Source organism: Lepisma saccharinum, chromosome 14 (genome assembly GCF_977018435.1).
Source record: "Lepisma saccharinum chromosome 14, izLepSacc3.1, whole genome shotgun sequence".
Lineage (NCBI taxonomy): Eukaryota > Metazoa > Arthropoda > Insecta > Zygentoma > Lepismatidae > Lepisma > Lepisma saccharinum.
This window is the reverse complement of record NC_139242.1, coordinates 64,621,615-64,630,594: the sequence shown is the minus strand read 5'-3', so window position 1 is coordinate 64,630,594 and position 8,980 is coordinate 64,621,615.

Here is an 8,980-nt window from a genome sequence, read left to right as displayed (position 1 = left end):
CCTTTCCACTGTTTATGTTTAGTTAGTGCGGAATGTGCATAATGGCATCTGTTTCTTTGATTTTTGTGTCTGTAAGCTGCAATTCTGTTGTACAGGTGCTAAAAATACATCCCATATCAGAGTTGCCAAACATATCAAAGGTAATAGCCATCTAATCAGAAAAGTATATATTCTCGGAAAGAAATTATGCACAAAAATATGGCTTCCTTTAATAATATAACAAATAACTATTTAAAGCAAAAGAAGATATGTAACCTACATGTCTACAAGGTGAGAAAGTTTAACCAACAAAAATGCAACATGCTCAGTTCATAACACAGCAGTTATATACAGTACAATTCACATGACGTTCCATCCTAGGGACAAAATTGAATTGAAATGTATTTTTTTATACAGTAAAGCATAACAATAATATTTTTATGCACCCTTTTTATCCAAATAAGTTTCAAAATAATATCTGCAAAAGTGGATCTTATTTCTGTTTGTGCCACCAATTGATTGCTTTCAATTAATTTACTTCTCATTGACCATGCAATAAAACAATATTCTCTGACTGGTATATACATGACGTCTGAAACAGAAAATAATAACACATGATCACTATTCGCTCATTCACCTCGTTGTGCATGCTTAGTTCTTTCAGAATTTATGGACTCATTTCCTCTAGTCTTTGAATCTTGCCTCATATGCTCACTTACAAAGGTAACAAATATTTGCTAGTACAACAGCTAAACTATGTTCAAATCTGCTGATCGAAGAAGACTCGCGGGTTAGCATTGACCTCAGATTGCAATTTTACTGGCTAATCGAGGATCAAATGTTTTATTTTGAATCTTGCCTCATATGCTCACTTACAAAGGTAACAAATATTTGCTAGTACAACAGCTAAACTATGTTCAAATCTGCTGATCGAAGAAGACTCGCGGGTTAGCATTGACCTCAGATTGCAATTTTACTGGCTAATCGAGGATCAAATGTTTTATACATCTCCACTGATATGAGCACAGTTTACATATGAAGGGTGCAGGGGAAAAACAAAATCCACTTTTTGATACCATGCTTTTCTAGGGGTGGTATACTGCAACCCCACATGCCTAATTTTAGGAAAAACACTCATAGTCCTGCATAACTCAGCATCGAAAAAATGTTCTTCTGCTTCATTCTGTAGCATTTTTAAACTTCAAATTGCATTCCTATAGAAAGTTAAAAAGTGGACTTTGATTGCTTTTCCCCTGTACCCTTCATATACGTGGGTTGTTTGAAAAGCATGGTAAATGAATAAGAAAATACTAATACATTTGATCAACTTGTATTTATTTTTCAACATAGTCCCCATTGAGCTCAACACATTTTGTCCCAACGATGTTGCAAAGCCATTACACCATTTTTATAAAATGATTTCTCCTGTCTTCAAAATACCCATTCACAGCATGATTCATTTAATCTTTTTCGGAAAATCATTGTCCTCCGAGCCATCTTTTGAGGTTAGGGAATAAATGGAATTCAGAGGAGCTAGATCAGGTGAATAGGGCAGATGATCCAACAATTCGAACTTCAGTTCATGGATGTTAGCCATAGAAATCGTTGATGTGTGAAGAAAGGCGTAGCAAGGGGTGGGCAACAGCCTGGGGCCTCGCATGCTATAGGTTGGATATGAAAAATGAAATATATAAAAGTGAGAAAAATAGATGAAAAAGGCTAATTTTTGTGAGCAATAAACTTAAAACAGTCTGCTTTTATCTGGGTTTAAATTCTATTTAAACGCTATAATTTGAACGAATACATCAAATCAGGGGCATAACATACAGGTGGGTGGGCCTTAAGACTAAGTGGGTCGAAAAAAAAGTAAAGAATTATTTTCATATTTCTCATGTGAAACATTTACACAAAAATTCATGATAAATTGCTTGGGAATTTTTACCCTTTTATTAGTTTCTTGAATAAAAAGCACTTTGTCTTGTCGTCTTTTTGTTGACCTTGCACGAAGCAAGTTTGAAGCATTTAAATAATTGCATTGTTTTCAACTAAAGAAGGGCATGGATATTAGCAGTTCTTGCTTCCTTCCTACAGCTTGAGGAGCAATTGTCCTCTGTAACTAGTACGAAGATAACTATCCTCCAAATTTCCTGATCAAGTTCAAAGTTTCAGGAACATGCTGAAATCCTCTCAACAACATCCACAAGTGCTTTGGGAAAGTACATTTTCCTTGATAACTCTATACTAGCTTCCAGTGTTCTCTGTACCATCTTCTGTTTTTTTTTTTTTTTTTTTTTTTTTTTTTTTTTTTTTTTTTTAACTCTTCCAGTAACAGTGACGACAACTATCTTTCTCAAAATTGAAACTTAAGAATAACTCCCGGAAGCTAGTGTACAGTAGTATGATTCAGGCCAAATTTAGTGGACTCGGTATTTTCACTGTTGAACATGAAAGACAAGATGTTGTGAACTAGCTAATAGTGTCATTCCCAGCCTAGAAGTCAGCTTTCTGTTAAGAGGGTCGAGAAGGGGATACGTAAGTATTTGTCTTTTCTTCTTTTGAATATACAAATATCAAAGAAAGATAAGTTGTAATCCATGAAAATTCACAGGTAGAGGTTCAATTTGTATAATGATTAATTTAAGTGTAGCCCCAACCAGCCATTCAAAATAATTACTTAAATTTCTTGGAAGATTCTTGAGTATAATTACTTAAATTTCTTGGAAGATTCTTGAGTGTACATGGGGGCCCAAATTTGTTTCTTGCAAGCACTTGACGAATTTGTTACACTAATGCGTCAAATATTTAGTACTACAAGAACATTTCAGATGTATACAACAAAATGAGATTCGCAATTATCATCTAAGTCCCAAAATTCAAAAATAACTGGTGCAGTTGATGTGCAACAAAGTCAAAATAGCCAGATAAAAAAAAAGTCCAATTAGCTGTACCAATTGATTGTGCACATGGAGCAAACGACTATAGTTTTAAGGTTTGTTGATATTGAAAGCAATTGTGTCGAAGAGTCAGCCTCGTAACTAGGTATTTTGGCCACCCTAGCACCCACGCCCTCCTCTCCCCCCTCCCCTTCCTGCTCTACCAAGTACTGATGTTTTATGTGCTTAGATATTTTCTTCTTTGCCATGGTTTGTGTCCCAGAAAACCGATGCCGTAACTTTTCCAGCAGATGCTACTGTTTTTGCCTTCTTTGGAGCAGGTTCCCCCTTGCCTGTCCAATGCTTTGACTGTTCTTTTGATGGTGGATCCACGTTTCATCAACGGTCATGTAAAGTCAGCAAACGTGGCACCCATGCGCACAAAGCTTTCGCATGCCTAAATGTTCATTTAAAATATTAAAAACTCATTCAGTTGAGATCTCCCTGATCTTCAATCTTCGGTCACTCAAGACTATTTTATGGATCTTAGTCACCATATCCGAAGTTGGCATCCGCTGCACGGTTCATCTTCGCTGCTCGTTCGACCACGCTTGAAGTCTGCAACCCAGTCTTAAATTAAGGGAAAGACTCGCCAAGGACATGATCTAAATTCGTTTTTATTTGGGTTGCTGTTTTCCCCTTTAAAAAATAAAATTTTATCACGGCACGAATCTCTTTTTTGTCCATCATTTTTGAAAATGCTTGCACATTCACCTACTCCACGTGATCAAACAATAACCTCACAACACACACTGTAAGGGCTAGATTGAAGGTTCAAACTTATCGACAGTGCACCGATTTCGATTATGATGCTGCCATCTCTGCATTGTTTACCCTTACTTTTCAAACAACCCTAGGATGACTTGCCCACAACTTGCTTTGGCCACAAGGTAAAGGCAGATAATCGTGTATTCTAGCTTTAGAAACTGTGACTAGCCAAGTAACATCAGCTTCAATGTTTGGCTAAATCAGCTTCTAGGTAGTGTGTTTAGCATGATGTTACAAAGCCAAGGGTAATAAGTTTAAATTCTGGTTATAAGGCATGGGTGTCATCTATCTTGTCATGGTTAACTTGTGGATGTTGAAAAGTAGCTAAAACCAAAGCTAAAAATGCTTGACTATATATGTATGTAAATCATAGTTTCTATTTTTGCAGAATCTACTGTTCGTGATGATTTCAATAGGGATGAGATACCAAAAGATGTTGATCCATCGAAAAGCATCGGAACATCAGCTGATAGTGCACCGAATAATGATCGAGCTAAAAGAAGTGTGTGTATTGACAGGTTTTGGCAAGATGAATATGAAAGTGAACGTGACGCCACACAAATTTTAATAAGTATTATCAAAACTGAAAAATATCAGGAGTTGCTAAACGGCAACAAAGTCAGAAAAAGTAAGGTGTGGGAGATGATTGCAGACGAAATGTTGCAGAGGGGAGCGAAAGTACCTGCTCCATCAAAAGACGAAGCTGGTAAAAAGTGTCATCAGAAATGGAGGAATCTGGAATACAGCTACCTGAAATATAAGGAGAGTTTAAGAACTGGCGAGAAGAGAAAGTTTACCCCTAAATACTTCAATGATATGGACGAGGCAATGTCAATGAAGTTACAAGCACTGGCAGAATCTTCCGATGATGTACCATCGAGCAGTAACCCAGCGGTTCAAGCAAGCACAGGTCATAAACACAAGTTGAAATTTAGTAGAAATGCCAAAGAAAGCGAAAGAGGATGTAAATCTGAGATAGAAGATCACAGCTGTCAATTACAGCTTCGAAGCAGCCTCTTAGAAGTTCAAAATAAACAGCACCAAGAGCTGATGGACATTTTCAAAACATTTGTTGGAGAAAGCAGAAAAAGGAAGAGAAAACAAAGTAAGGTACAAGGAGACCAAGAACATAAACCAGATTGAAAGTACAAACTGTGCAAAGTAACCTGGGAGTTGATACTTGATATTAATAACACATTACCTTCTTTCCTGTACATTACAGGTTATGTGTGCATCAATAGTAAGAAATTCAAACCCAATTTTATTCATGAAAATAGATTGTTTAACCTGATTCTGCACTGAAAATTGATTTTCAGTGTAGATGTTAAATGTACATATAAACACATACAATAATACAAGTGTGCACAAAAAGTAGACCTTTGCTACTCTTGCCATTCCCTGCAAAGAAGGTGCAAGATTATTAAGAGTAGATAAAATACTTTAATAATAAATAAGTGTTTTTTTTCTGGGAAGAAAGATCCTGGTACTCTTCACGTTGGTTTGTAAGGAAGCTGTCAGACCAAAGGGGCATGTGACAGGTGACAAGGGGATTACACACAAACGTAAAAGACACAAGCATCATGGGCCAGATGCAGCTTGTAGAAAAGTATTCACTGTGTATGTGCTACTAACAGATCAACGGGATACTATGTACGCTATTAATTTTTCCATAAATTTTTAATTTTATTATTCCATTTCATTTGAAGTTTGGGGTAATTATTTGTATTTTATTCGGGTGATGAATTGGGTATAATGTTATGTCTTTTTTGTTTGGAAATTCTGACCTAGTAAGAGCCAGCAACATGGGCATCATCTTGTTGAAGGTTTGTTTTCATTTGACGTGTGTTGCTTGTCAGTTGTCGCTTCGGTCTGCAAGTTCCTTCAGTGTGTTCATTGTAAGAACTCAAAATATTGTGGTATGTTCATGAATGAAAGTGCATCTACACACATTTCTCTCGTTAAAATAAAATATTATTAGTTTTATTCCCACCTATAACAGAGATTGTGATATGGCACCGCTTGACATTAATTTATAAAGCTATTTTGAAGGAAAAGACCATTTGGTTTGTGTCCACCTGAAAACAAATGCTACATGACCAACAAAAAAAAAATATTGCATTCTCTTTCAAATGACAACTTTTTCAGTTGGGAAGATAAAAATGTAGACAAAAACATTTGACAAATTTGAAACAAAAATAGTGTTCATTTCCCCATCAATTGTAAAAATATTTCATGTATTGTGTTTGATGACTGGTAGAAATGTTCGTAATCATAAAGCAGAATGCAGGTACTTCTCACCAACTGAAAGCCACTTCAAATCTACAACACTTGCAGGTGCAGTTGGCCCTATGGTGCACAGGAGAATGAACAACAAGCAATGTTTCTACCTTTTCACAATTTTTTGCTAAAATTTCTGCATAATAGGTAATGTACGTGGGTTAGAAATTTAATAGTGGCAACACTGCTGTATATACGCCATGAAATGGAACCGGTGCTTGTCATTTATACCACAGGTTAGTTTGATACCTAAGCTACCTCCCAGTAAAGGGACTCTTCACCTTCCAACACTAGGTGCATGCGCAGTGATGAGAGGAATAGAGTATCATTGAAGTTGGCGGTCTAAAGTTATGTAGTCAGATTCAGAACCCCACTAATGTGAAAGTTCTGGTGATTCTCGCTGTACCTCCGTGACAGATCTTCAATGCACAGTATTACCACAGGCAAGTTAAATTTATTAAGTTATTGTTTATTCTTTTAAACATAGCCTGCGACCTGCAGTGCAAAAGAGGGGATACCTTCTGCTGAATCCTCTCATCATTTTGCAAGATAATACGTGGGCGCATATAGTGCAACCAGTGGCTGATTTGTTAGCTCGATGGGGCTGGCAGATGCTCTACCATCCCCCAGACTTAAGCCCCTGTGACTTTGATTATCCCTAAGATGAAGGGCATTCGATTCCGAACTGTTCCAGAGATTCTTCAGGCAATAGACTGCTTCATTCGAACCATCAACAGAACAGGCACTGCTACAGAAATACGACGACTTCATATCACTGGCGACGGTTGTACGAGGGTCACTATTTATATTTTGAGCCTTGGCAACATTGATTAAAGTTAGGCGCGATTTGACGTTTGCACGGAATCGTCTGGCATTATTGACCACAAATGTTTTGTCAATAGCTTCATTTGTGTTGTTTATGTTGCCTTGGAGATTGCGCGACAACAATAAAATGGAATTAACTCGTGAACATTTTCGTGCGATGATTTTTTACAATTTTCGACGTGGATTATCAAGACAAGATTGCATCGATCAACTTACTTCCACATTTGGCGATGAAGCCCCATCCTTTGCCACTGTGAAACGCTGGAATAACGAATTTAAGCGTGGCCGCCATTCGCTCACCGACGAGATTCGCGAAGGTCGTCCAAAATCAGTTGTTGTTCAAGAAAACATTGATGCTGTGCAAAACCTAATATTGCAAGATCGTCATGTGACATACTGTGAGATTGAGGCAACCATAGGCATTAGTTCCACCAGCATATATAAAATATTACATGATCATTTAGCTGTGAGAAAGGTATGTTCTCGTTGGATCCCACACAATTTGACAAAAACTCAAAAAGACGCTCACGTCAATTGGTGCAAACAAATGCTCAATAAATACAATCGTGGTGCTTCAAAAGACATATATAAGATTGTAACAGGTGACGAATCATGGATATATGCATATGAGCCGGAACGTAAACAGCAGTCGACTGTATGGGTGTTTCAAGATGAACCCAATCCAACAAAAGTTGTTCGCGCTCGAAGCACATCGAAACAAATGGTCGCCTGTTTTTTCGGGAAAACTGGTCATGTGGCAACTGTGCCTTTAGAGGAACGTAGAACGGTCAACTCTGAATGGTACACAACAATTTGTTTGCCAGAGGTCTTCGGTCAAATACGGAAAACAAACAAACGCCGTCGGATCATTCTTCATCAAGACAATGCCAGCTGTCACACATCTCGTCTAACAACCGACTTGATGAACAGTCAAAAAATCGAATTGATTGGTCGTCCGCCGTACAGTCCTGATTTGGCACCCAATGACTTCTTCTTGTTCCCAAATGTCAAGAATAAATTGCGTGGACAACAATTTTCGTCGGCGGAAGATGCCGTCAAAAACCATATTATGGAGGTGTCTCAAGAAGATTGGAAAAACTGCTTTGACAAATGGTTCGAATGAATGCAAAAGTGTATTGACCATAAAGGAGAATACTTTGAAAAACAATAAAGCAGTTTTCAATGCCAAATTCCTGTTTTTTCATTGTTAGGCTCAAAATATAAATAGTGACCCTCGTACACAATGCTAGTGACTACACCGAAGGGCTGTAAAAGTTTCACACAGGTATCTCTTTCGTATCATTTATAAATTAATAGTTGCCTCTATTAAATTTTCAACCCACGTATTTGTGGCTGTAACATGGCAAATTCTTTTCCTGAGAAAGAGAAGCTGTGAGTCAGCTGTGCTGGTGCACTTTCTCATTTGAACCCCCACAGGACAACTACTACCATAGTGAAAGCATTGGGAGGAAGGAAGAATCTCGAGGTGGATATATGGCAAAAATACATGGAAACTGATACTGCCGAACCATAATATCCGAAAAACGGATATGCACAGTCTATCGTCTCTCAGAAGATGCAACAGAAGGCATCTACCCTTGCTTCTTTCTCCCTTCCAGTGTTGCCCTCTGAGGGCAACATTACATATTCAATTTTAACTTTGTATCCCTTTTGTGCTGATTGTGGCAGAGATGGATGAGTACACGGCAATCTTTATTAAGGCTGGAATGCTGAAATGTGGCAACAGTCTCTCGCCAGCTTGAAAATCAAGGCAGAAATCATGGTGGGAATAACGAAATTTTCGTTGATTCCAAAGAAAACGAGGGAATCTTAAGTAAAATGTTCTAGTTTTTGTAAATTTCGCATTACGAGGTAAGTGGAAAACATGCAGTAACAGTGGAAATATAGATTTGCTGTTAAATAACTGAAAATATGGAGCAAATATTAGGCCAACTTTACATATCATATCAAGCATGGAATGTTTAAGATAATTGTGTAGTTTGCCATTATTTTATGTGCTATAATTTCGGAATAACATTGATCATCTTATGTAGTAAGTGTTAAAATTAGTACATAACAAAATTACATTCTTGTATTGCAATATTACTGATTATATATTATTAGAAACAAAATGTCAAGAAAATATAGCAATTTCTATAATTTTATATGGACTTTAACTTTGATTTAAATAATAAAGG